Here is a 27,900-nt window from a genome sequence, read left to right on the forward strand (position 1 = left end):
GACAAACTAGATGATGACAGGATTCAAAAAATTTTTGACATAATAGATTTAATGTAAGGATTTGAAAAGGACAAATGTAAAATATTACATTGAACTAATAAGTACTATTTCACAAGTGAAAGATATGGGACGTATGCTTCGTTAGCAGCTTAAACAAAAAAAAATTGGAATTTTTTTTTCTTCGTTTTTTTTGGACTAAAAGTTCAACATGAATCGATATTGAAATAGAGTATCCAAAAAAGCTAATGAGATATGGCAAACATTAAGAGAAGTAGAGCTTCTAGGAGTAAGTAAATGATGTTTTCACTGTACTCTACCCTAGTCAGATCATACTTGAAGTTCTATGTTATGTTCTGGACAACAGAGTTTAGAAATGATATTGATAAGCTTAGTCATATTTAGAGAATGGAAGCCAAAATAGTGAAGAACCTTGAGTTCCTGCCACATGAGGCCTAAAGTATCTGCAGATGTTTAGCTAATTGAAAAAAAAAACTAGGAGGAACAGAAGGAGGGATGGGATATGTGCCCTCAAGTATTTGTAGGGCTTCCATGTTAAGAAGGATTTGACGTATACTATTTGGCCCCACAAGGAAGAACTAGAACAATGGACAGAATTTATAGGAAGAAATTTTAGCCTTAATTAAAGGGAAAAAACACCTTCCAAACATTTATAGCTACCTTAAATTGGAATGGTGCTGCCTCAGGAGGGAGTAGGTTCTCCATCACTGGAGAATTTTAATGGAGGCTGAATGAGTACTTATTAACCACCTTCCTGACTACATCTTTTTTTTTTCAGAATAGATTGGACTTGGTGGCCTCTGAGTTACTTTCTAGTTCTTATTTTTGAAGATTTTGTGATTGATTTTTATTAATTGTAGCCCCGTTGGTGATGGCTATCCTTGGTCAGAGGTCCATAAGGCCTAGAGGCATCAGAACTCAAACAGGTATCTTTGTAGAAGAAAAAGCTAGCCAGGAAATATAGACAGACACAAGTAGGTTAATTTGAACCCCTAGAATAAAGGCTAACTTTTTTACATTTTGTCTCACTTTGGCAGGTTGGTGAATACAATGGCCCCTTTCTCAGAATAATATTTTTAAATATATGTATGTAAGATTGAATGGAAAACTATATATTGAAATAAAGATTCAAGTTGACAGAATCTCTCTATTCTATCCATAGACTTCCCAGGTTAAGAGACCCCTCTAGAGTCACATTAAACCCAGTGTTACTGAGTTTGCTCCAACAAGAAGCTCACAGTAGTTCTAGTCAAGCTAACCATCAAGAAGGGAAATAATGAGACATCACCTATTATTTCTTTTGTATGTGAACTCAATTCTAGCTCATCACCTCTTGAAGTATTAGGTCTTTCTGACTGGTGTCCAGATAGAAAATTTCATCATCACCTTGTAGGATTATTAACAGGTTTCTAAAATTCCATATGCTGGTTTAGAAACCAACAGGGAAAATCTGTGCATGCTCTAGAAAATCTACCACAAAGGTCCAGTATGAGTATGCTTGGAAAACCGACCCCTCATTGGCGAGCTCCACCTTCCTCTCTTGCTATAGTTGACGTGTAATCTTCTATTCTATCCTCAACCCCTTGCATTCTGATTTCTTCCCCCACTTCTCTGATAAAATTGTTTTCCAGTGACATAATTGCAAACTCCACTTGGCTTTCCCCCCAACCATCATCCCTTTTGATTTCTGAAGCTTTTGACACTCAAGTCCAGCAATTCTCATTTTTAAAATATTGGTCTCAGGACCTCTTTATACTTTTAAAAGTTATTGAGAGGGGCAGCACAGTGGCTCAGTGCATCAAGAGAGAGGCCTAGAGATGGGAGGTCCTGGGTTCAAATCTGGTCTCAGATACTTCCTAGCTGTGTGACCTTGGGCAAGTCACTTATCCCCATCACTTAACCCTTACCACTCTTCTGCCTTTGAACCAATATATACTCTTGATTCTAAGATGGAAGGTAGGGGCTTAAATTTTTTTAAAAAATCATCAAGGACCCCAAAGATCTTTTGTTTATGTGGATTATATCTATTTATAGTTACTATATTAGAAATTAAAATATCTTTGTTTTATTACAAAAATAGTTTTGATGAAGAAACTGAGGTTTAGGGATAGGAAGTATCTTATCTATAAAATATAGCTAAAATATAGTAAAGTCTTGAACACAAGTTTCCTGCCTAAAAAACCAGGGATCTTTGGATTATCGCATACTTCATAAACTCCAAAGGCTAGAAGGGATGTGAAAAAGTAATGTAATCCATTCTGATGCCTCTAAGCACAGTTGCACTCCATGTTGCTATCCCAGGAAAAGTCATATTCTTAATTAAATATCTCGCTCATCCCAGACTTACTTGTGGTCTTTATCCCAAGCATTAATGCTTTCTTTGACTTTTACTGTCAGACAGACAATTCTCCCACCCTGCCCATCTCTTCTTCTTTGTCCATCTCTGTTACTAAGTTCTTCCTTACATCAAAGCATAAATTTGCCTCTCTAGAGTTAGCTGCCCCCCCATCCCCTCCTGCCACTGTTTCTAGGTCTGCTGACCAGGGTCAAACCAAACAGGTCTAATCCCATTTCTTCCATATGATGTGGTGGCCTGTCTTGGTGGGAGATGGGAGTAGTGGGAAGCAGTCTGCTTATTGTGAACAATAAGTCAGTCAACAAACATTTATTAACTGTTTACAATGGGCTGGGCACTGTGCTGAGTGCTAGGGATACAAAGGATGGCAAAAAAATAGAATTTTTGCCCTCAAGGAGCTTACATTCCAATGGAGAAGACAGCATGCAACCAACTTTGTACATACAGGATCTGTACAGTGTAAGCAGGAATGTGTGCAAGGCAGTGTGCTGTGTGTGTGTGTGTGTGTGTGTGTGTGTGTGTGTGTTCTGGGGCCCCCAGATTTTCCACCTCATGCTGGCTGGGGGTGGGGAGAGCTCAAGCTTTGGTGGGGATGAAGCCAGGGAAGGAAGGAGGCAACCCCAGGGCTCATGGGAGATTTAGTTCCTGACCTTACAGAAATTATTTTTAAAAGCAATAATAGAAAGTGGATATTTTTAACCTTTGTTCCATCAAGGCATCCCCAGGGAGAAAGTAGGAGGGAGAGAAGAAGAGTTAGGAAAGGGTGATAGAGAGAGGGCCATTTTTAATCTCAGGGACCTCAGTGAAGAGGATTGTGTTCAGAGCACTTAAAGACCAGACAGAGCTGCTTCTATCCCCCTACCCCTTCCCTTACTTCTCTTTTCAATTTTTTAAGAGCTCCTAACTGAGAAAGAGTGGAGTCCATTCTTTTAAGTTATCTCTGCTGTCTCAGGCTAAGATCAATCTCTCAATGGGGCAGCTGGGTGGCTCAGTGGATTGAGAGCCAGACCTAGAGACAGGAGTTCCTAGGTTCAAATCTGGCCTCAGATACTTCCCAGCTGTGTGACCCTGGGCAAGTCACTTGACCCCCATTGCCTAGCCCTTACCTCTCTTCTGCCTTGGAGCCAATATACAATATTGATTCCAAAACGGAAGGTAAGAATTTAAAGAAATAAGTTCACTCGCTCAAGTCTTGGTTTGGGGGAAAGGAAGGAGAAAGTGGAGGAAAAGAGTGGGGAAGAGAACCCCCAGAACTCATTTCCATTTTTAACCAAACTGTTCTGCCACCTGGTAGGAGAACTAACAGTTGGCAGAGTCTTCTCTTTCACCTCCTCAGCACCCATCACTCCCTCCCAGACCCCATCATTGGCATTGTTTCTAGAACCAGAGAGGTCTGAAAGATCAATGTGTGCAATCCCAGGGTTCCTCAAAGGTCTGCTCCACTTGGCATTCAAGGCTCCACCCAATCATTCCAGCCTTCCCTTCCTTCTGCTTGTCTAAATCTGGTATCCTTCCTTCCCTGGTGATATGTCAAGCTTATTCCTACCTCTAAGTCTTTACCCAGACCATGTTCTTCTCCTTAAATTGCTCTCCTCACTTTCTATTTGCCTAACCCTAAATTTTATCATTTAAGGCTCAGATCAAATCCCACTTTCCTGAAGAACCCTAACCTAGCCTGTAGCTCATCGTGACCTCTTTTTCATTCCTAATGGTCCAGAGTTCCTGCCTCTTGTCCTTGCTCTACATCATGGCCCCTGAGATAATTTAACTCAATATATTAGTATGTTATCCTCTCAGAGTTTTAGAGTGTTGAGTCTTAGTTTTGTTTCTTCCTATTCTGTGAAGTCCCCAAAAGTTAAGAGAATAGATCTCCTCATCACTCAAACATGGCACATAGTAGGTAGGAGCTCAGTAAAGACTGGCTGAATTTGGAGTTTTTTCCCATGTGTCCTTTGGTGCCAATGGAATGAAGAAGAGATCAAGTCCTGGGACAATGATAGAAGGGTCCATTCTGGTTTCTAATCTTCTAGTGTTGGTGCTTACTAAGCCAAAAGAGGTCCCAAGTCTGTTTAGCCTTTACCTCTGATGCCCTTTTTCTTTCCTATCACACAGGTCTGTCTGTTTGCTGAGAAGTGACAAAACTTCTGCCTCAGGTAAGTGGTCTCTGTTTCTAAATTTAAAAAAATATTACAAACTTAATATTAAGCACCAATACAACTAATTAAAGTTGCCTTGAAGCTACTTAGATTTAAATATATGAATTTAAATATGTAAAATGTCATAACAACTTTTCAGTTTTTCTGTCTCCCTCAAGATTGTTGGTCCATTCTTTCCTATTTATTCATGCTCTTATGAAGATTACTGCTTGCATGACCTTGGCTAGATCATTTCCCTTCTTTGTGCCTCAATTCTCTCCCTCATGAGCCTTTTTCTCCAAGCTAAGTACCCCCTGTTTCTTCAGCTGACTCATGTTATGTAAAAATGAAGAGATGACTCTAAAACGGTCCTTTCAGCTCGAAATCTGTAATCCATTGGATCCAAGTATTTGTTTTTAGGTTTTGCTTTTTTTTATTTCTTATCCTTTCACTCTATATTTTCATAAAAGACCGTTTCAGATTTCTTTGCATTCCTCATATTTGTCGGTCTTAATTGCATTATAGAATTCCATTACATTAATGTGCTGCAATTTATTTACCATTCCCCTGGTGTTGGCCATTTAGGTTGCTTTTAGTTTTTTGCAATTATAAATAATGCTGCTATGAAAATCCATGAACGGATAGCTCTTTTTTATTGTAAGAACACTTTCAAGGGATATTCCCAACAATGGAATGGGTCAAGGGGGTATGATTATTTTTGTAACATTTACTGCCGACTGCCAGATTGCTGCCTTTCAAAAAAAAATCTGCAAGTTTGCAATGAATGAGTAGAGCTGTTTTTCCACAATCTCAAGTGGCCTCTGTGCATCCAGCCGTCTTTGTTTGGGTATAAACCAGGTGTTTCCAGAGCATAGTTCAAAGTAATGGGGATTGGGGGAGCACAGGAAAGACATATATTAAGGACTCCCCCTCTGTTCCTAGCTCTTCTCCTCATCCTCTCCTTTTTCCTACAGTATTCTTTCTTACTTCCCTTCTTTTTTTCTCTTTTTTATTTTCCCCTTCTCCTTCTCTGTCCTTTCCTTTTCTCTTCTCTAACCCCTTTTCTTCCTGTATTCTTTCAGTCACATCTGGTCTTTAACCCCACCTCCATTTTGCTGTCCTCTTTTTCTCTTTCTCCTTTCACATACGTATTTTCCCTTCTTTTGTGGTTTTGTCATTGACTATAGGAAGAGGGAGTCCAGGGTCCTTTAGGAACCAGGTCAGATATCTCTTGGCTGTTTCTCATGATCTGGAGACCTCATTTTTCTTGGCGTGGATGGTGATGTAGTTTGGAATGTGACATGGGACTCTCCTCTGCCTGGGTTGCTATGGTGAGTGTGTGTATAAAATGGCGCATGGGCTGAGGCATAGGTGATGTGTTAAATCCTAAACAGTTTCCCTAAAAAACAGGACCTTACAGAGGATGTTTGGAGAAAGAACATGCAGTCTTTTCCTTGTGATGTCAGCAGGGACAGCAATGATCTGAGCCCTGAACTCTTGAGCTCTCTGACCAACCCATATTTAATCAGTTGTCAAGTCTTTTTGATTCTTCTTCCTCAACATCTTGGGGTTCCACACCCTTCTCTCCACTCACATAGCCACTCTCCTGGTTCAGTCTCTTCTCACTTCTCATTTCAATTACTACAATAGCTTTCTTTTTGGTCCCCTATTCTCTTTTCTCTCCTTTTCTTTTATTACATTTATCCACCCCAGTTCTCTTCTTCTCCCAAGTAAACATCCTCAGTTGCCTCATTCGGTCCTCATGAGATATGGACTCAAGCCCCTTCACAAACCCAATCTCCTTCCTCTGACATTGTCCAATTTTAGTCTCCTTCTTAAACTATGGTGTCCAGAGCCATAAGAGGTCTTTAATAAATATTTGTGAACTTGAAGATGAATTTGGCAGTGAGTGGGGCTTGGGTCATGCCTGGGGTTTGGGGAGTCAATTTGTGGATACATATAGAACATACATTTGGGACTAAGATTAGGACTCAGTCTTCAGTTAGGATTGATAATAACTGATTTATATAACATTTAAGTTTATTTTATTTGAGCCTTGCAACAACCTAAAGCAGCCACTTTAGATACTATTTGTCCCATTTTATGAATGAGGAACTTGAAGTTAAGAGAGAGAAGTAAATGACTTGTCTGTGATCACATAACTAGTAAGTATCTAAGGGAGAATTTGAACTAAGGTCTTCCTATTTTCCAGACCAATACATATTCTCCTGTGCTACAATCCATGGTTAGAGAGAAGAACTTTTCTTTCTTTTGGTCTCAGGTGGATCCCCAGAGAGCCACTGATTTGGACATACACCCTGGACACTTCTCCCTATAATTCATTTAATACTTTTAGTTGGGCTCAGTCAGTCATCTAGCATTTATTAAGCGAGTACCCTGTGCCAAGCACTGGGAATACAGGAAAGGCAAAAGACAATTCCTACTCTCAAGGAGGTTACAGTCTAATAGGGAAGACAACATGGAAATCACTATGTACAAACAGGATACATATATATGAACATACACATGCATGTCTATGTATAGGAGTATATACATATAATTTATATATGTACATATGTTGTACATGTAGATATATGTGTGCATATCTATGCCTGTATCTATCTAATCTATCATCAGTCAATCACTCTATCCATCCATCCATCTATCCATCCGTCCATTCATCATTTATCCATTTATCTATGTCTCTCTCTCTCTCTCTCTCTCTCTCTCTCTCTCTCTCTCTCTCTCTCTCAATATATCTCAACAGAGAGAAAAAACTCTTCAGAGGGACCAGGAAAGGTATCTTATAGAGGGTAACAGGAGGCAGAGGTAAGGAGGGAGAGTGTTCCAGGAATGTGAGAGAGCCAATGAAAATGCCTGGAGTCAGGAGATGGAATGAGTATCTTTTGTGAAGAATAGAAATGAGGCCAGAGTCACTGGTTTGAAGAGGAAATGGAATTGAGAGAGGTATAAGGTATAAGAAGACTAGGAAAGTAAGAAGAAGTCGGATTAAGGAAGGATTTAAAGGCAAAACAGAGGATTTTACATTTGAGCTTGGAGGCAATAGGGAGCCATTGGAGTTGATTGAATTTGATTGAAGTTGACATGGCCAGATTTATAGTTAGAAAAATTAATTTGACAGCTAGGTGAAGGAAGAGTTGGAATGGAATCAAGAGTTAGGATCAAGGAGAGACTGAGGCAAGAAGTTCAACTAGAATGATCTTGTAATAAAAGAGGCCTGAGGGAATGAGGTCATGGTGAGAAAGAAATGTTATAGAGGTAGAAATGACAGTCTTGGGCAACTGTTTGGATATGAGAAGTGAGAAAGTGAGGAGTGAGTCAAAAATGACACCTAGGTTGCAAGTCTGGAAAGATGTTGAGCTCTCTATAGCAGTATGGAATTTGGGAATGGAGAAGAATTTTGGGGGGAAGATATATTGATATGTAGTAAAATGTCCAATTATATAGTTGGAGATTTAAGACTAGAAATCAGGAGAGAAGTTAGGAATGGTCAAATAAATTTAAGAATCATCTACATAGAGACTGTAGTTAAATCCATGGAGGCCAATGAGATCACGAAGCTGTATATTATTAAAAAAGAGAAGAGAGCACAAGGCAGGGCCATGGGGTTTCCCAGGCTCTGTGGGATGATTTCTCTACCTTTTCTAAATAACAGAAAATGATTATGAAGGTTTAGATCCCTTCCCTGAGCAGGATAACCTAAAGCTGGGCTGACCACCCCTCAATGGTTAGCTCCACCAGCTTCAATCCACCCTTTCCCAAGAGACTTTTGGTTCAGTCCGATCCAGGTGTACATCCCTCTGGGATATTATTAGACCTTTCCTGGAGAAAATAAATATTTATGCAGTGACTCTGCCCAGCAAATGATTAAATGAGATATCACCAAGAGGTGCTGGAGCGAAGCAGGAATAGGAACTTTCGTTAACGGAGTCTCTTTTGATTTCTGTGTTGACTTTTTTTTCTTCTCAATATCCCTCTTTGTCACTTTCAACATCAGCTCTGTAGCAGATCTGATGGGTAGCTTCTTCCTTGGAGGATTTTTTGGTTTTAATTCAGTGTCAGATTGTGATTCTGTTTGCTGAATTGGCCTCACCTCTTCCTGGGAGGAAGGAAGCCAGGGGTTGGGTGAGAAGTGGGGAGAAGACGGAGGGTAGAAAGAAGAGCAAAGGGTAGATGGGTTCAGGACAGTTGAAAATACCTTTCTGTGATTGTTCTATTGATTTGGGCAATGCTATGGAGGGATGAAGAAGCCACCTAGTCATGGTTAGTCATAGGAGTCTTTTGACTCCAGGAAAGGAATGACAAGATGCTAAAATTTCATTTAACCCATCTCTTTAAAAGTCACTAGTCCAAACCATGGTGACACCCAATTGGTGTGGAGCTTTTTGCTAGATATTATGGGAAGAAGAAAAGGGAGGAGATAAGGTCCTGCTTATGGAAAGACATGGGAAACACTGATCTGAGGGGAGAAATATAGCCCCTTTTTCATAGAAATCCCTTGGACTTATTTATGGATGAGCCAGAGGACTTCCCTCAGGTATTTCTTGGTTTAATGAGGGAAACACTGACACTTCCTTAAGGAGCTTTCTTGAATTGTGATGGAGACACATATTTTATATGATGGTTTATATATTTATATTTATATAGATATATAATTTATATATAATATATCTATATAAATTAAATTTATATAGATATATTTATATAGAGGGCTGCTTTGGAGTCAGAGGGCCTATGCTCAGATGCAAACTCTGCCACTTAATCCCTTGGCAGTAAGTTATTTTACTCTCATGGAGTAAATGCATCTGCAAAATGAGGCAATTGGACAAGATGACCTCCTTTGGAGGAGTTATTGGTCTAATGGAAAAGACATGGCTATCCCATTGAGGAATGCTCATAGCCAGGCTCCTAAGCCCCATGGAGCTTTCCAACAAGAAATGGAGTGGTCTCAAAAGGTACCATCAGAGACCTGTATTTTGCTAATTGATCTGCATTCAGAGAACACAGGGCTGACCCAAAGAAATACTGGCAATGGATGTAGTGCTTCTCTTCACTTAAATACATTGGCCAAAAACAGCCTCAGTGCTAGTGAAAGTATGAGTATACTCTCCTGGTGCAGTAGGTACACCAGCTCCCTTCTTGCACCTACAGTCCAGCTGCATTTCCTCCTCCCTCTTGTGCGAGTGCCAGGCTGACTGTAGGGACATGACCCTTTCCTTAAGGAAGCCCCAGATTTAATAGTGGTGCTCATGGCTCCTATTCTTGAAAAGACGATAGGACACAGTCATGAAAGCATGGAATCATGGAGAAATACTATATTATTTAGTGACTGGAGGAATTCGGACTGGATGCAGTGCGTTGATTTTGAAAAGAGTTTGGAGGGAAGGTTATGCCTTGGAAAGAAGCGTGTGTGTGTGTGTGTGTGTGCATTGTAGACCCAGAAGTTGTAGTGATTTGGGTACAGTTTTACTTGTGACCTTGTTTCTATTGTGTAAATTAAGTGTTAGAAGCTTGGATCCCCTGTTGTAGCTGTTACCCTCTGGGATGGGGAATGCCTCAGCCAGAGATATCACACAAGGAACAGGCAGCTCAGCCCATGGGTTCCTTTTTTCTTCTTAAAATATTTCTGAGCTACACACACACACACACACACACACACACACACACACACACACACGAAAGAAGATAAAAGCAAAAAAACATTCCAAATGTAAAGTAGAACCACAAAAAGGATTATATGAATCTTTATTACATAGAGATTGCTTTTGAAAAGTACCTACATATACCTTTCAAAGCTATTCCATATTTTCTATTGTCTGTGTTTCCTTCTAAACTTCCTTCTGTTTTCTTTTGTACATTAAAAAGTGCTTCAATAATCCCTTTTCTTCCTCCCTCTCCACCTCCCTTCCTTGTTTCCTTCCTATCCCTCCAAAAGAAGATGAATCACATCATTGACCCTCTGGAACCATGGTGGATTATTGTGTTGATCAGAGTTCCTAAGTCTTTCAGTTATTTGTCTTTACAATGTGGTTGTCACTGTATAAATTGTTCTCCTGGTTCTGTTCATTTCATTCTGAATCCCTTCATATAAATCCTTCCAGGTTTCTCTAAAACTGTCACTTTTATCATTTCTTATGGCACAATAGGGTCCCATCATCTTCATATGCCATAACTTGTTTAGCTTTTCCCACTCTCTTCATTTCCAGATCTTTGCTACAGCAAAAAGAGCTCCTATTTTTGGTAAACACACACAGATCCCTTTCTTCTTTCTTTGATCTCTTTAGGGTATAGTTCTAGTAGTGATATTGCTAGGTTGAAAAGTCTTTGGGGCACTCTTGAATCACTATTGGAATTCCCTTGGTAACATTGGGTTCCTTACGTCCTAGTGCCTGTAGGTTCTATACCCTAGAAGAAGAAGAGCAGCCACCATACCTCATGTCACTTTTCAAAGGGAAAATAGGGAGAGAAACTCTGATAGAGCTTATTTGACTCCCTTTGTCCTCCCACCCTCCCTGCTTTTCTCCAGCAAGGGCCATGAAAAACATTCACTTGAACTTGGGTGGAAGTAAAAGTTCATTAAGATACTGTGGTCATTTCTGGACATTAATGGCAAAAGAGTCCATTCTACTGTCTTTCAAATAGCTTACTCAGATCTGAGGTCTATTGCTGCCAGTAGTGCCCAACCTTTATGTCTGGAATTGCCTATAGATCCATCTGCTGCTGTCCAACACCATTCAGCGTGTCCAGCTGTCACATCTCATTTCTGGCTGTGAGCCTCACGCACGGAATCATAGTATGTTATCTCTGGGAGGGATTTTCCAAGCCATTTAATCTAATCTCATTTCACAGAGGTGGAAACTGAGTCTCAAAGACCTCCAGAGAGTTAGAGCCCTTGAATCTAAGAATCAGTAGTGACCTCAGAAGGACCCTAGTCCAACTTCTAGGTGATCAGGAATTCCTCCTGCATCGTTGCTGATAAGTAATCAGTGAACCTCCAGTGATGAGGGGTAATCATATGTGATGGCAAATTTATTTCTACTCTGGGTACAAGATTCCACATTTGGACAGCTTCATTTGTTAGGATATTTTCCCCTTTCGTGGAGCCAATGCCTGCTTCTCTGTAGCATTTGACTGTTTCTCCTATTTCTGCCATCTGGGGCCAAGCAGAATAAATTTAATTTCTCTTTCTCATGTTAGCTCCTCAACTACCTGAAAACATTTGCCATGGCTTCCCTAAGCAGCCTTTTCTCCAACAGTTCCTTCATCTCCCTTCATGCCTTCCGTGGTATTTTCTGTAGTCCCACCTTTCATTTTAGGCACTCCTCTCAAGGAATCAAAGAATTATAGAGCTTGAGCTAGAAGGAATCTCTGATGTGATCTAGTCCAACAACTTCATTTTACGTGTGAGGAAACTGAGCATCAGAGAGGTTAACTGACTTGATTGAGGCCATATAGTGTAACCATCAGAGACAGGATTTGAATCTAGGATCTCTGATTCCAGAGTCATTGTACTTTCCTCAGGACCACATTGCCTCCTTTATTCTAGGATGAAAGCATTCTTCTTAAATGTAGTCCTCAGAGCTTAAACCTCCTCCACATGTGGTCAGACCAAGGTGGGGGATGTCACTTCAACATACTGAAAACTGATTCTCAACATAGCCAGTCAGAATTAGAACTTTTGGCTGTTCTGTCCCACTGTTGACTCTCTCAGCTTGTAGTCTACCACAATTCTTCAGGTTATTATCATAAATTATTATTTAGTCATGCCTCTTACATCCTATATTTGTGCGGATCTTATTTTTTGAACCTAAATGCAGGACTTTACATTTATCCCCATCATTTTTTTTAAACCCTTACCTTCCGTCTTGGAATCAATACTGCAGAAGAGTGGTAAGGGCTAGGCAATGGGGGTCAAGTGACTTGCCCAGGGTCACACAGCTAGGTATCTCCATCATTTTAATAGATTTGACCTGTCAGGCACTTTTTTTTGGGTCTTGGCTTTGCCATCTTACCTATTCTTCTAATTTGGTGCCATCTGAAAATTTGATCAGCATGCTATCTTTCCTTCCTATAATCATTGATAAAAACATAGAACTTGTTCAGGCCATGATAGAATTCTTGGACACTAATCCAAAGACCCATCTCCTGAGTGACATCAATTCATTAATCACTACTCCCTGAGTTAAGATATTCAACCAGTATTATCATGGAGCACACATATCTATATTTTATTTACAAGGATATCTACAAAGTACTTAGCCTTGCTGAAATTTAAGTATACTGTGCTTTACTATTACCCCCAAATCTACCACTAAAATAGTTCTGTCAAGAAGAAAATGAAGTTAGTCTAGTAAGAACTCTGTACTTGAGAAATACGTTGACTCCTAACGATCACAGCTTCCCTCTCCCATTGCTCGCTGGCAATCTCTTTAATAATGGATTTTAGAATTTTGCCAGGTATTGAGGTCAGAATCACTGGACTTTCCTTTAAAGAATCTATCCTCTCCTTTTTGAAAGGAAATTCCAGATTTGTATTTCACCAATCCAGCTCTGAAAAGCTCTGCTTTTTCTCCTTGTTCTTCAAAGTCGCTGCTAGGAAGCCCTCCATGAAAAAGTACTGAATTTAAAGTCAGAAGAATCCCAGAATCTTAATTGAAAGGAACCTCAGAGACCATTTAGTCCAACCCAGATCTGAACAAGAAACCTCCCTACAATATAACTGACAAGTGGACCCTCTATCCTTTGCTAAGAGGCCTTCAGTAAGAAGGAACTCACCATCTCCTGGGGCAACCTGTTCACACTTTGGGAGAGCTTTTATCATTAGGAAAATTTCCCTGTTATTATTTTTTGAGGGAAACCCACACCCCCAACTTTTCTACTTCTGGATAGAATCCATCTATCCCTTTTGTATAAGACAATTCTTCAGAGACTTGAAGATAGCTATCATGTACAACCAAAGCTTTCTCTTCTCCAGGCTTAGCATCCCAATCTTCTAATGACCTTCATGTAGTAAGGTCTCAAGGCACCTTTCCATGCTGGTTGCTCCTCTAGATACTCCCCAACTTTTCACTTTCTTTCCTAAAATAGAGTATCCAGAATGGAAGATCATATACCAACTATGTTATAACTAGCACAAAATGCATCAATACTGCCACTTCCTTAGAGTTAAATGTTATGTCTCCAGTAATAAAGACCACATAATGCTGTTGACTTGTATTGACCTCAAGGACCACTAAAGACTATAGATCTGTTTTTAAAAATGAACTTCTGACTAGTCATAAGATCTGGATTTGAGTTCCATTCTATCACCACATGAGCTTGGGAAAGTTGCTTACCCTCTCTAGGTCTCAGTTTCCCCATTTGTCCAATGAGATGGTTTGACTTGATGATCTCTTAAGTCCTCTCCTCCTCTGATATTCTGTCATTCCCTGAGCTACCCCACCTTCCTCTTTCCTTTTGTTCTAGCTTCTTAGCAAGTTTTACACAGTTCATTTTTTAAGAGCTGAAATTAGCTTCTACTTTGTTTCCTCGATTTACTTCAGCACCTCCATCCTCTCCCATGGCTTCAATTATCACATCTGTATGGATGACTCCTAAATCTACTTGTCTCACACTGACCTCTCCCCTGAGTTCCAGCCCCATATTTCCCACTGCCTGCTGGATCTCTACCTGCTGTCACTTGAGTCTCAACATGCCCCAAAGTGACTTCATAATTCCACTCCCCACCCCATATCAGACCATTTCCCCAACTTGATTGTTTTCATTAATGGCACTGTCAAAGCTCTAGGCTTGAAACTGTGGTACCCTTTATACTCTACTCTTCCATCATCCTTGCCCCCCTCTCTTCCCCTTACAATCAGTTATGAAGTCCTGTTGATTCTACCTTGGAAATATCTCTTACATACACACACCTCCTCTAATCTGCGCTGGTTACTACCACCTAACTTCAGTCCTTCATCTCTTCTTACAGCCTCCTAAGGGGGCTTCTTGCCTTAAGCTTTTCCCCATTCCAATCTATCTGTCACATAGCTGCCAGCATCTCCCCACAGCACAACTCTAACCATGCTACTTCTCTTCTGTGGCTCCCTAATGTCTATAGAATAAAATACCAAAGTTCTCTACCATCTGCCTCTGACCCACCTTTTTTTGAAGTCTCATTTAATTCTTCCTTGCTTCATGTATACTATGGTCTGACCAAAGTGAATGACTGGTGGTTCCCCAAACACATCACATCCTCTCTTGCTTAGGAACATTCATGCAAACAGTCCTCTTCAGGTATATTTGTCTGTTGGCATTCCTCCTCTCTAGCATTGTACTCCAGATTTTTAGACATCTAATTGATTTTTTTAAAAACAGGTACCTTCCATCTTGGAATCAATACTGTATGTTGGTTCCAAGGCAGATGAGTGGTAAGGGCTAGGCAATGGGGGTCAAGTGACTTGCCCAGGGTCACACAGCTAGGAAGTGTCTGAGTCCAGATTTGAACTCAGAACCTTCCATCTCCAGGCCTGGATTTTTATCCACTGAACTACCTCACTGCTCCTTGACACATAAGTTGAAAGTGTCCTGAGGAAAAAAAAATCAGAAGGATTCCATGGCTAATATTATATGGTGCAAGTCAACCAGAGGGATGGGAAGTTCTGAAAAGTAAAATTCTGAAGTCATAAAGAGAGTGAGGAGGAAAAAAGAGAATTATACCAAAAAGTTAATATGGATGCATTGGGATCTCACTAACCAATTCAGATGAAAATGTGCAGAAGACCGAAAGAAACATAGCTAACAGAATTAATACCAAAGTGTGGTACAGATCTAGAGAAAGAGGGCTCACATGAAAAGCTAAGAATATTGTAATTTTGGAAAACTTATGTAAAATATTATTATATGTAATTGGGATAAATATTACATTTTTAAAAAGTAAAAAAGAAAGCTAAGGACAACAAAGAAGTCTTTCCCACACCAAAGTATTGGGGGAAAGAAGATCAAAGGGACAAGATCCCTAATAGGGTACATGCAGTGATGACTAATGACAACCAATGACAAAGAAAAAGCTGAAAAAGTGGAAAATAACTTCTGCTTCTGTTTTTTTTTCCCCCAAAGAAAATGCTTTTTAGACAACAGAAAATGGTTCATGGTTGAAACCTAATATGGGTAGGTGAATTGTAAGCATCATGCTTAGAACACACTAGGACTGGAGTCAGGAAGACTTGTGTGATGTTGGGCAAGTCACTTTACCTTTTTGCCTCAGTTTACTCATTTGTAAAATGTGGTTAATAACAGCATCTACCTTGTAGGGTTGTTGTAAGGCTCAAATTAGATCTGAAGCACTTAGCATAGTACCTGGCACATAGTAAGCTCTATATAAATGTTAACTATTATTATTATCAACTCATGATGAATTCATATCATCATGCTAGAGGAACAGAATGTTGAAAGAACTTATAAATTTCATTGCTGAAACTGGATCATGATCCTAGGTAGGTTTTCTATCTAATATACCATACTGCCTCTTAGGTGGCACATGGTAGGCATTTAAGAAATGTGGAAGGAAGGAAGAAAAGAAAGAAGGAGGGAAGGAAGGGAGGAAAAAAAGCAGGAAGGAAAGAAAGAGGAAAAGAAGAAAAGAAGGAAGGAAGGAAGGAAAGAAGGAAATAAGAAAGGAAGGAAGGATCGAAGGAAAGACTCATTCTATGAACATATTCAATTAATGTTTATTGACTGATGGTCTTGTTCTAGTCCTAACCTTGGCACTCTCACTTCTATCTCATTCTCATTTGTCATAGTTAGATGATTTTTAGTCAAGGAACTAAAGATATTCATCTTAGAGAAGAGAAGACTTCATGTAGCTAGGGCAAGAGAGCTTCAGGCAGCTGGGGAAGGGCTGCCCCATGGAAAAGGGAATACACTTTTTCTGCTGGGACCTCGAGGAGCAAAAGGTGAAAGTAGCAGAATGGCAGAATTAACTCCATATGAGGATTGTTTGTGGATGCTCCCACAGGGCAGAGGCTATTTGTACTTTTTCTTTTTTGTTTTTTCCCCCCTCAATGCTTAATACAGGGCCCAGGAGATAGTAGTAAGTACTTAATTGTTGATTGATGGATGGATTAATAGCCAGAGCTTTCCTGAAATGGCTTGGGGCTGTTTTAGGTGGCAGTGAGTTTCCAGTCACAGAAGCTTTCTGAACCCTGGCTGGAACACTGGAGAGACTATTGAGGGAATTCCTGCATGGGGAGAGTGGATTTGATTGGTTCTGAGTGCCTTCCCAGCTTTGCAATTCTATGATTTTCTCTTAAGTGCTAAATGAATAATCTAGACACTCAGAGCTAGAAGAGTCTAGCAGAGGGAGGGGCTCTCATATGCCGAAGGTTTTGCAGAGGAGATGGAGCTCGAGTGATCTCAAAGGATGCTTCTGCTCTAATCCAGCCAAAGGAGGCAAGATTTAAACTCAGAGCCTCCTGAATCCCAAACCCAACTCTCTCTCCTCTCTACTACCCAGCTCTTCTTCCTGGAATACATCCTAGGACCCTAGGGATTAGTACATTGTATGCAGGGGATGGACAGAAGAAAAGACTAGCCTGACTAGAGCAAAGGGTTTTTGAGAGAAGCAGGAAGAGAGAGAAGATGGCAAAATAGGAAAGCTCAGGCAGAGGAGAGCTTTGAAAGGCAGACTGTTTTAGAGATGGGTTTGGTAACATGATGGCTTGAAAAGCTGGAATAAAGCAAGTCATTAGAGAGGCATGTTAAGCTGGGAATCAGTGATGGCATCCGATGTATATTGTATGTATGTGTGTACGGGGGTGTAATAATTATTATTGATGCTGTAGGCTGCTTCTATGAAATCCTAGCAATAGAAAAGAATCTGTGAGGATGCATGAGCTAACAACTGCCTAGATCCTGCAAGGTTGGGGTCAGGGGAGGGAAATTGCTATTTTAACATAAGGAAGTAGCAAGACTAGGATGCTGGGATAACATAGGATGTCCTTTTCTCCATCCTGATCTCTTTGGCTCTTCTGCAAATCAGCAGTGTGGACTCCTGCCCCATCTCCTTGATTTTTTCTTTTCCTGTGAGTTCTGTGACACTACTCTCAAAGTTGATCTTCTACCTCTCTGATTGCTCCTTCCCTCTCCTTTTCTGGCTCTTCATCCTCCTCCTGGCCCTAAAGATGATGCTCCCAAGATTCTGTACTCCCGCATCTTATGTTTCTCTGCCCTCTGTCCTTTGACTGACCCCTCCCAACTCATGGCCTCAATTGTCACCTGCCTTCTATCTCATTGCCACCACCCTAGTTCAGGTTCTTCTCTTTTCTCACCCAGACTTTTGGACTATAAGTGTTAATTGTTCTTTAACAGGTTGATAGAATTCTCCTTTAAAAAACCATTAGGTCCAGGTGGATTTTTTCTCTCTTTCTATCCTGTCTATTGCAATAACCTCCTAAGTCTTTCTGCCTCTAATCTCTTCCAGTCCAGTTCATCCTTCCCAGATTGTCCAAGTGACCGTCATGAAGTATAGCATTAATCTTGATATTTCCCTACTTAAAAACTTAAAAGTACTTAAAGTATGTGTGTGTGTATGTGTGTAAGGTCTATGTCCAAGAATGTATGCCTCTTTCTTTGAGTCCATCTCCACTCAGAAGGTGAGTAACACTCTTCATCACTGGTCCCCTGAAGTCATGGTTGGCCAATGCACTGACCAGAGTTCTCAAATCTTTTAGAGTTGTTTCCCTTTCTAATATTATCTGAACTATCTTTCTGGAAAAATAATACACCGGTTCCCTCTGGCTCACTCTAAGTTCCAGCCAACCAAATCTATCTTCTATTTACCTTTCAGTGCTTCCTATTTCCCACCTGTCCTTCTCTAGCCTTTTTTTTGCCATGCCTGCCATGCTTTCTCTCTTCACTTCTGCCTTGGAAAATCTATAGCTTCCTTCAGAAATAGCTCTAGTGCTACCTCCTGCCCACCCCAATTGTTTTTTTTTAATTAATTTTGAGTATATTTTGTAGGCATTAGTATATACATGTTGGTCCCTTCAGGTCAGGTGGGATGTCATCTCCTTGGGAGCAAGGACTGGTTAATTTTTGTCTTAGTCCCCCAGTGCCTAGCACAGGGCCTCTTCAGTTCATATGGCTAGGACTTGAACTTTTGTTCCCTGATCCCAGATCTAGTGGTTTTTCCACACTTTCATACTATCTGGATTGCTCTCCCTCCTTGACTCAACCTAGAAGGGATACTGGACATATCTGAGGTTCTATCCAATTGCCACTTGCTATTTATATACTGCATAGGAGCATCTAGGTGGTACAGTGGATAGAGAGCCTTGAGCCAGGACTCAAGAAGACTAGCATTCAAATCCATCTTTAGATGGTAGCTGCGTGACCCTGGGCAAGTCACTTAATTGCTGTCTGCCTCAGTTTACTCAACTGTAAAATGTGAATATTTCAGGATAGGATTTGTGAGGATTAAATAAGACTTGTAAAGCACTTAGTATAGTGCTTGTCAAATAGTAGGTACTTAATAAATGTTTAATTCTTCCTTATTGACTGCCTTGAACCTCTCAATTGTTGATGTTATATAACCAGGAGCTTGGGTGGATGTGCATGGCTGTGGGATTGTTCATGTCATTGTCTTTGTATGTATTGCATATGTGTGCATAGATTCATGCCTGTGTGTGGGGAAATGTGTGTGCGACCTGCATGAGTGTGCTTGGCTTTGTGGGGTGGGTCTTCTCTGGTGCTCCACATACTTCCTAGAACCCAGAGTCCTCCCCTCAGTGGGAAGTTCTCCCAGGGAAATTGGGACACTGGGTCTTGCTTTACCTTGTATCACCTCCCACGAGTTATTTATCACCCGGGGGTGGTTTCTAAAGAAGAGTCTCATCATTGGAGACTATGTTGGGTGCCTCCAGATGCACCTGCTGTCACACTTAGTCCCATCCTACCTCTTCACATCCTCTATGGGGATGGGAATCATGGACTTCTCCTTGGGACCCAGAGAAAGAATAGCCCCCAAGAGAAGCTAGAATTGGAATGGGCTAAAGGGCTGATAGATAGATAAACTGTGATGCTCACAGCAAATAGAGATATTCCTATACCCACTTTATTGATGAGAAAACTGAGGTTTAGTTCAATATTATATAACTAGCATTTAATAAATGTCTACTAAACTGATTAGGCATCTCCCCTCAGGAAGTTTTTTTTTTTTTTGAGGGAGGAGTCGAGGGACGAAGAGATTGCCATAAGGATACTCGGAGCCATTTGGGACTCAGGCCCAAGTCTCTTGGCTTCTGGCTCAGTGGACTCCTCATTCTACCAGTCTACTTTGCTAGTCTCAGCTTCCAGGCCTGGAGGCTGACTCTTTCCTAAGACAAGCTGCAGCCTCATAAGAGCCTAAAACAGAGAGTATTTGTAACCTGGCCTTTTGCTGAGGTGTGTGGGTTGGGTTTTGAGGGACCTGGGATCAAGAACTGGCTGTAGGGGCAGTCTGGGACCTCAGGTTAGACCATATTATCCCCTTGGCCATCAGGGAGAAGAAATGATGTCATGAGGCCAACAGGCACATACTCTTGCCAAAGTCCCACTGATATCATCCTTTCCCCCCTTCTCTGGCCCTTACCCCTCTCCTCCTGTCACTGGAGCTGCTTTTAGCCAGGAGATCTGGTAGGACAAGTAATAGCTTCCTGTCCCAGTCTAATGTACAGGGCTACTGATGGAAGGAATGCACCTGGCCAGGTGCTAATGGAAGCCAGGAATGAAAGAGGAAGAGTCCCAGCATCATGGATCTGAGAGCTTGGAGGCGCCTCATGAGCTCTGTCCCCAGGGTGGTTCCAGCCTATCCTTCCAGGCTTATGACACCTTCTTCCCCATCACACATACTGCACCAAATTGATCTCCTTACTGTTGTCACACATGACATTCTTTTTCTTCTCCCCCATGACATTCTGCCCCATGCCTAGAATGCTCTCTTTTGACATCCCCATCTCTTAGAATCCCAAGTTTCCTTCAAAACTCTGCTCAAGAGCTATCTTCTCCATGGCACCTTCCCCAATATCCCTCAACCTCCTCCTCTAAAACTAGCTTGTATTTATTTGTGTCCATGTGTATACATGTAGACTCATATATAAACACACATGTATACATGTAGAGCCGTACCCATGTATGTATATACTTCTAATATTCATATGTTGTTTTCTCATTGAAACATAAGCCCCATGAGAGCAGGCAGGGACAATTTCACTTTTGCCTCTGGGTCCCCATCATTTATATTACATCAGAGGCACCTAGAAAATGCTTGGTGATGGTGTTGGTCCCCTACCATCAAGCCAGCATCAGGCACTTAATATTACTCACTGAGTTGATTTGAGAGTTGAGTCTCTGACTCACCTGGGGTTCAGTGTTCTGCCAGCTTCAGAGTTTAGTCCATGACCAAGGTTAGGGCTCAGGTTATACAGACAGATTCTGTTTCACTACAACTTTGTTTTCTGGAGAAAATGAGGCAGGGTGGATCATGGCTTTCATTTTCTTAAGGCAAAGGTTATCCTAGACTGGAGTTTCCAGTGGATTATTGTCTTGTGCTTTCCCCTTCCCTCCCCTCCCCTCTCCTCTCCTCTTCTCTTTTCTCTTTCCCTCTCTTCTCTTCTCCTCTCCTCTCCTATCCTTTCTTCTCTTTTCTCTCTATTCTTCTTTCAAGGCCCAATTGTAGGGCTTGAGTGCCTTTGCTTCAGAAAGCTTTCTCTGGCCACCTATGTATCCACTCTCCTTTCTTTCTTCCAAACTCCCACTGTACTTTCTGTCTATACTGAAATCTCCCACTTTGGAAAAAAACTGTTTTTGTCCTTCTGTTTCATGTCTGGGTCTCATTCTCACTGCCTAGAAGGTAGAAGGAACTATCTCTTCACTCCTATCCTCTGTGATACCTATTATATCACAGGGTCATCCATATATACAGAAGGCACTTGGTAAATTGTTGTTGAATGATTTGATGGAAAAGAAAGGAAAATTTGGTACTGGCTAAGAGACAGAAAGGAGGATCAGTGGAATAGACTTAGCGTAAATGACCTCAGCAAGTCAGTCTATGACAAACCCAAAGACCCCATATTTTGGGACAAAAATCCACTATTTGATAAAAACTGCTGGGAAAATTGGAAGACAGTTTGGGAGAGATTAGGTTTGGATCAACACCTCACACCCTACACCAAGATAAATTCAAAATGGGTGAATGACTTGAATATAAAGAAGAAACTATAAGTAAATTAGGCAAACACAGAATAGTATACATGTCAGACCTTTGGGAAAGGAAAGGTTTTAAAACCAAGGAAGACTTAGAAAGAGTCACAAAATGTAAAATAAATAATTTTGACTACATCAAATTAAAAAGTTTTTGTACAAACAAAACCAATGTAACTAAAATCAGAAGGAAAGCAACAAATTGGGAAACAATCTTCATAAAAACCTCTGACGAAGGTTTAATTACTCAAATTTACAAAGAGCTAAATCAATTGTACAAAAAATCAAGCCATTCTCCAATTAATAAATGGGCAAGGGACATGAATAGGCAGTTTTCAGATAAAGAAATCAAAACTATTAATAAGCACATGAAAAAGTGTTCTAAATCTCTTCTAATCAGAGAAATGCAAATCAAAACAACTCTGAGGTATCACCTCACACCTAGCAGATTGGCTAACATGACAGCTAAGGAAAGTAATGAATGCTGGAGGGGATGTGGCAAAGTAGGGACACTAATGTATTGCTGGTGGAGTTGTGAATTGATCCAACCATTCTGGAGGGCAATTTGGAACTATGCCCAAAGGGCAATAAAAGACTGTCTGCCCTTTGATCCAACCATAGAACTGCTGGGTTTGTACCCCAAAGAGATAATAAGGAAAAAGACTGTACAAGAATATTCATAGCTGCACTCTTTGTGGTGGCCAAAAATTGGAAAATGAGGGGATGCCCTTCAATTGGAGAATGGCTGAACAAATTGTGGTCCATGTTGGTGATGGAATACTATTGTGCTAAAAGGAATAATAAAGTGGAGGAATTCCATGGAGACTGGAACAACCTCCAGGAATTGATGCAGAGTGAAAGGAGCAGAACCAGGAAAACATTGTACACAGAGAATGATACACTGTGGTATAATCGAATGTAATAGACTTCTCCATTAGTGTCAATGCAGTGATCCTGAACAATCTGCAGGGATCTAGGAGAAAGAAAAAAACACTATCCACAAGCAGAGGACAAACTGTGAGAGTAAAAACACCGAGGAAAGGCAACTGCTTGACTACAGGGGTTGAGGGGATATGACTGAGGAGAGACTCTAAATGAACACTCTAATGCAAATACCAACAACATTGGAAATGGGTTCGAATCAAGGACACATGTGATACCCAGTGGAATCACGAGTTGGCTATGGGAGAGGTGGTGGTGGTGGTGGGGAAGAAAATGATCTTTGTTTCCAATGAATAATGTTTGAAAATGACCAAATAAAATAATGTTAAAAAAAAAGAAAAGAAAAGAAAAGAAAAGAAGGGATATTTTCCCAAGTGGGGTAGGAGAGAAACAGAAGAAAGAAGAGGTGAAGTCTGAGGGTTAAAAGGAAGTAGGAACTGGTGATGGAACAATGAGAGGGGAGAAGGGAAGGGGTGGAAAGACTGGGGAAAATCCCTCTTCCTCAAGTGTGGCAATCAGCCCAAAGCTTCCCTCTTCCAAATCCTCTTAGCAGGCTCACATTTCATAGCATTCACCCACAACCTTTGCATGTGTCCTCAGAGATAGAAAAGCTCCACAGCCTAAGTCTTTTTTCTAAAGGCAGGGAACACCCTGTACTCAGGGTCCCCAGTGAACCTGGACAGTGGCCACAGTTGGCTCTTCCTCCCCACAGCTCTACCATTGTACATCCTCCAGTTTAGACCCCTTTTCTTCCAGTGGCCTCTTCCTTCTCAAGGGATTGCAGTCATGTGGCTTTGATAAATGGACTTAATATGCAGTGAGAATTAATCACACCATCCTGCTGGAAGGGGGAGATACAGCTGCATGCAATGCCCAGATCTCAGGCTGATTTATCACCTGGGTCCAATGCTGGGAGGTGCCAAGGTTTAACTCACAAAGCTTCTGTCTCCACTCAGTCTGAGCATGCTCCTTTAGGTGGCTGCTTGGAGATGGGGGACAAAAAAGTGTCCAGACAAGCATGGGAGTGGCAGAAATCCATTTCCATGAAACCTAGGCTTATCACCATCTGGAGTATTTCCCCCAAATGAAGATGCCACACTTTGGGGAGAATGGGGGGCAAGCTAGAGATGCATCTAAAGGAGGATGACCAGAGTAATGGAGGGATAGGAAACCAGGCTATCGTCTTCCTGGTTTTTGGCTGAGGACATGTGGCAGCCCTTCAAATGCTTGAAGACAACAGTCATGTTCCAGGTCCACCTCTTCAACTCCAGATTCCTTGGTTTCTTTACCTAATCCCAGTATACCATGAGATCAAGGCTCTTTTGCCACCTCATTCTTTCTTTCATTCTTTTATTCATTTCTTCATCTCCTAGCTTATCAGTATGCTTCTTTAAAACCCTTGCCTTCCATCTTGGAATCAATACTGTGTATTGGCTTCAAGACAGAAGAGTGGTAAGGGCTAGGCAATGGGGGTTAAGTGACCTGCCCAGGGTCACACAGCTGGGAAGTGTCTGAGATCAGATTTGAACCTAAGACCTCCCATCTCTAGACCTGACTCTCAATCCACTGAGCCACCCAGCTGCCCCACCCCCAGTATGCTTCTTAAGAAGAGATAGCTGGTAAAACCCAGTGGAATTGCACATCGGCTATGAGGAGTGAGGGGAGCAAAGGGAAAGAATATGATTCTTGTAACCAAGGAATAATGTTCTAAACTGACTAATTAAACAAAATTAAAAAAAAAAAAGAGGTAGCTGGGTGATGCAGTGGATGGAGCTCTGGATATAAATCAGGAAGATCTCAGAAACTTGTTAACTCTTTGATCCTACATAAGCCACTTAATTTTTGTCAGCCTCAGTTTCCTAAACTGTGAAATTGAGGTAATAATTGTACCAACTTCCAGAGTTTTTTGTAAGGATTGAAAGAGATAATATTTGTAAGATGCTTAGCACAGTGCCCAGCAAATAGTAGTAGCTTAATAAATGCTTGTTTTCTTCCTTCTTTCCCTCTTCGAATGTGGTATAAAGAAATGAAGGAGGCACAATATCAGTGTTGTTGTTATTATTATTATTATCATCCTTGTCATTATTACATAGATAAGATGTGGTCAGACTAGGATACAGAGGCTAGGAATGATCACCTCCCTAGTCTTCCTTAATTCAGGCTAAAGTTGTATTGAATGCTTTGCCTGGCATGCCATATTGACATGTATTGAACTTGCAGTCCACTAAAACTGCGCCACTCTATTCCAGATGAACTCCTTGCTCTCTGGCTACCTCTCCACTACTTTGTACTTGTGAAGTAGCTGAGTGTAAGACTTTACATATGTCTCTCTTGGATTTCCTCTTAGTAGATGAGACCCACTCAGTGAGAAACGTATGAGTGAGTGTGTTTTCATTGCTCAAGCACAGCGGCCATCACTCCTTGTGTCTCTCCCAAGGCAGGAGCCAGTGTGTGCCAGTGATGGGATCAGCTTTTCCCTGGGTGGGCAGGAGGATAATCCTCTGCCGAGGTTCCCTCTGGGAGGTGTTGGGAAGAGAAGCTTACATTCAGAAGCCAAGTGGGGTTGGTATCCAGATGATCTGTGAAGTGCTAAGATGAACAAGGAGTAAGGGCCAAGGCAGTCTGCACCAGGATGCAGGGTGTTCCGGGGAGTTGACAGTTGGTCCACCACCACCAGATTGCCCCAAAGTTCCAATCTTTTTATTGTAGTGGTTTCTCTCCTTTCTCTCATTTGGCATCGGCATACGGGCATGTCAGTATGTTCATGGATGTGGTCCACTGAGCCTCTTGCTGACTCAGCCACCTCTTTCAGTCCATGGACTCAGACACATCTGCCAACATCACCCTATTCTAGATGGGAATTAAGAGGCAGCTCAGCTGGTCCCTTTCTGCCAGATAGTGCTAGGCTGGATCTGCCTTCACAGCTTCATCTTCTTCTATCCACAGCAGCCAACATTGTTCTTTACACATGGAATGTTTGTTGAACGAATTAGTACTTGCTCTCAGTACTAGTTAGTAAATGTTGTGTGAGGGCTCAGTGACAACATGAGACACGTCTCTGAGTGATGCAAACATCCTTGGCTACCACCCCATACTAGAGAAATGACACATACTATAATAATGATCCCACACCAAACACTCACTCCAGCTACCAACCATACCCCATACCTAGTCAACTCTACCCTACCCTTTCCCAGTTCTTATTCCATCACGTCACCAAAGGCTTGTCTCCTCCTCCTACTGTAAAGGACATTGTTGACCTTCCATTTAGAGAGAGCAGAGTGTGATGGATAAAGAGACAGCCTCAGATCCAAGAAGATCTGAATTTAGGTCCTTCCTCTTTATATATTGTTGGAGTTTCAATAGAAGTGTCGAACTTAGACCCTCCAAGCTCTGATTGCTGGCCCAAAACAGATTAAAATATAATTGGGAAATGTTTGATCAAATAAATAGAAATACACTACAACACAGATAATGTTAATTTGTGGTTTTCTGAGTCAATTTGGGGTTCATAGAGGTCCTATTCAATTTGAATTGGCCAAAAGGTGCCAACATGTATTAACTGAGAGTTCTTGATACCAGTGAAAGCACAACTCCAGTTCCTCTCCTCTGCTCATGTAGCGCTGAATCAGTATCATATAATAAAAAGGTTAGATTTGGAGTCAGATGACCTGCGTTCAAATCCTGTCTTTAATAAATAGTTCTTATACAACTTTGTGGAAATTATTCCCTAGGCTTTAGCTTTTCCATATGATTGAATTGGCCTTGATGATCCCCAAGCTCCCATTTAGCTTGTGATCCTATGAAGGGTAGTGGTCACACTTATGTCTTGCCTTTGCCTTCTAATGCCCTGATCTCCTTGGCTGATGAAGAGATAATAGACACACTAGTTGTTGCATCAGGTAACCAGTGGCTTGGGCTAGGTAGAGGAATGTTCAGTGCTCTAGTGGGAATACTCTGGAGGAAGATAAAGCCGAAAGGTAGGGCTCCTTTCATTTTCTATCTCCAATGCCTAGCACATGTCTGGCATGCTCCCCATCTTGTACCTGTGATGTTAGCACTATAGGAGATTTCTGGTGAGGAAACTCCCTTCACTAATGCAAATGGCCACCTCATCTGCCACTTAGAGTCTTCCACGGAAGCCTGAGGGCACTGAGAAGTGGCTTCTTACATCTCACATCTCACACAGGATTACACAACTAGTAGGTGTCAGAAATGGGATTAAACTGGATCTTCCTGCCCCTAAAGTTGGCTCTTCACCCACTATGCCATGCTCCACTCCCTCCAACCTTGCCCATAACAGAAGAAGCTTAATATATGTTTCTTCAACTGAATTGAATTGAATACTCCCAAGGAAACTGAATGTGAAGTATTTCTGAGCACTAAGCTAGCACAGGGTAGGCAAAGCCTTAGTTCTTGACTTGGTTGGGAAATGAAGAGGTTAGGATGGGGTAGAAAGAATCTGGTTTGATAGTACATGTGAAAAAGACCTGAGAGTTTCAGTGGGCCACAAGTATCAGCTCAAAAATCCAGACATTTTAGACTGCATAAAGAGGAGAGTTGAGAGGCTACCTTTGCTATGCTCTTCTCTGCTCTGCTTATGTCTTAAATTTTGAGTCTAATCTGGATTCACATTTTAGGAGAGACCCTAATGGTTGGAGTTGGCCCAGAGAAAGATGATCAAAACTGTAAGATAACTGGAAACTATATCCTTTAAGGGAAACTGGAAGGATTAAAATGGTTTAGTATGGGAGTAGAAGCCAGGGATGTATTGATAACTATCTTCAAATGTCTATAGGCCTAGGACTTGTATGGTGTGGAGCAAAGGATGGAGCAAAGTCTTGGAACCAAGACTTGGAATCTATAGGGATCTAAATTCAGCTCCTGCCTCTGACATATACTTGTTCTAACAATAGGAAGCCACTTGGGCTTTAGGAGTCTCGGTTTACTCATCTGTAAAATGGGGATAATAAATCTGTGGCATCCTACTTTAGCATTATTGTGAAGATTAAAGGAGATAATTATAAAATGCTTTTTAAATCTCAAAGTATTATATAAATGCTAGTTTTCATTAGACTTATTTTGCGTGATCCACAGAGTAAAACTAACACTGATATTAATAAGTTCAAAATTTTAGTTCTGGGTTATGGAACAACTTTCTAATAATGAGTACTGCCTAAAAATAGAATAGAACCTTTCTAGATTCCTAGA

General features: G+C 41.1%; 1 protein-coding gene across 7 annotated transcripts in view; it reads left to right on the top strand.

Annotated features, from left to right (window-relative positions):
• Positions 1-27,900, top strand: part of LINGO1 (leucine rich repeat and Ig domain containing 1) — a 515,479-nt gene that overhangs the window by 166,806 nt on the left and 320,773 nt on the right. For 6 of the 7 annotated variants that reach the window (XM_007477966.3, XM_056796664.1, XM_056796671.1 and 3 more), the window contains one exon: positions 4,487-4,527. The gene's annotated coding sequence lies outside the window, so the exon portion shown is untranslated. Of the gene's footprint in view, positions 1-4,486; positions 4,528-5,696; positions 27,701-27,900 lie in introns of those variants that run through there. The other variant, XR_008911690.1, reaches the window with a different exon arrangement.

The sequence above is a fragment of the Monodelphis domestica genome, chromosome 1 (assembly GCF_027887165.1).
Source record: "Monodelphis domestica isolate mMonDom1 chromosome 1, mMonDom1.pri, whole genome shotgun sequence".
Taxonomy (NCBI): domain Eukaryota; kingdom Metazoa; phylum Chordata; class Mammalia; order Didelphimorphia; family Didelphidae; genus Monodelphis; species Monodelphis domestica.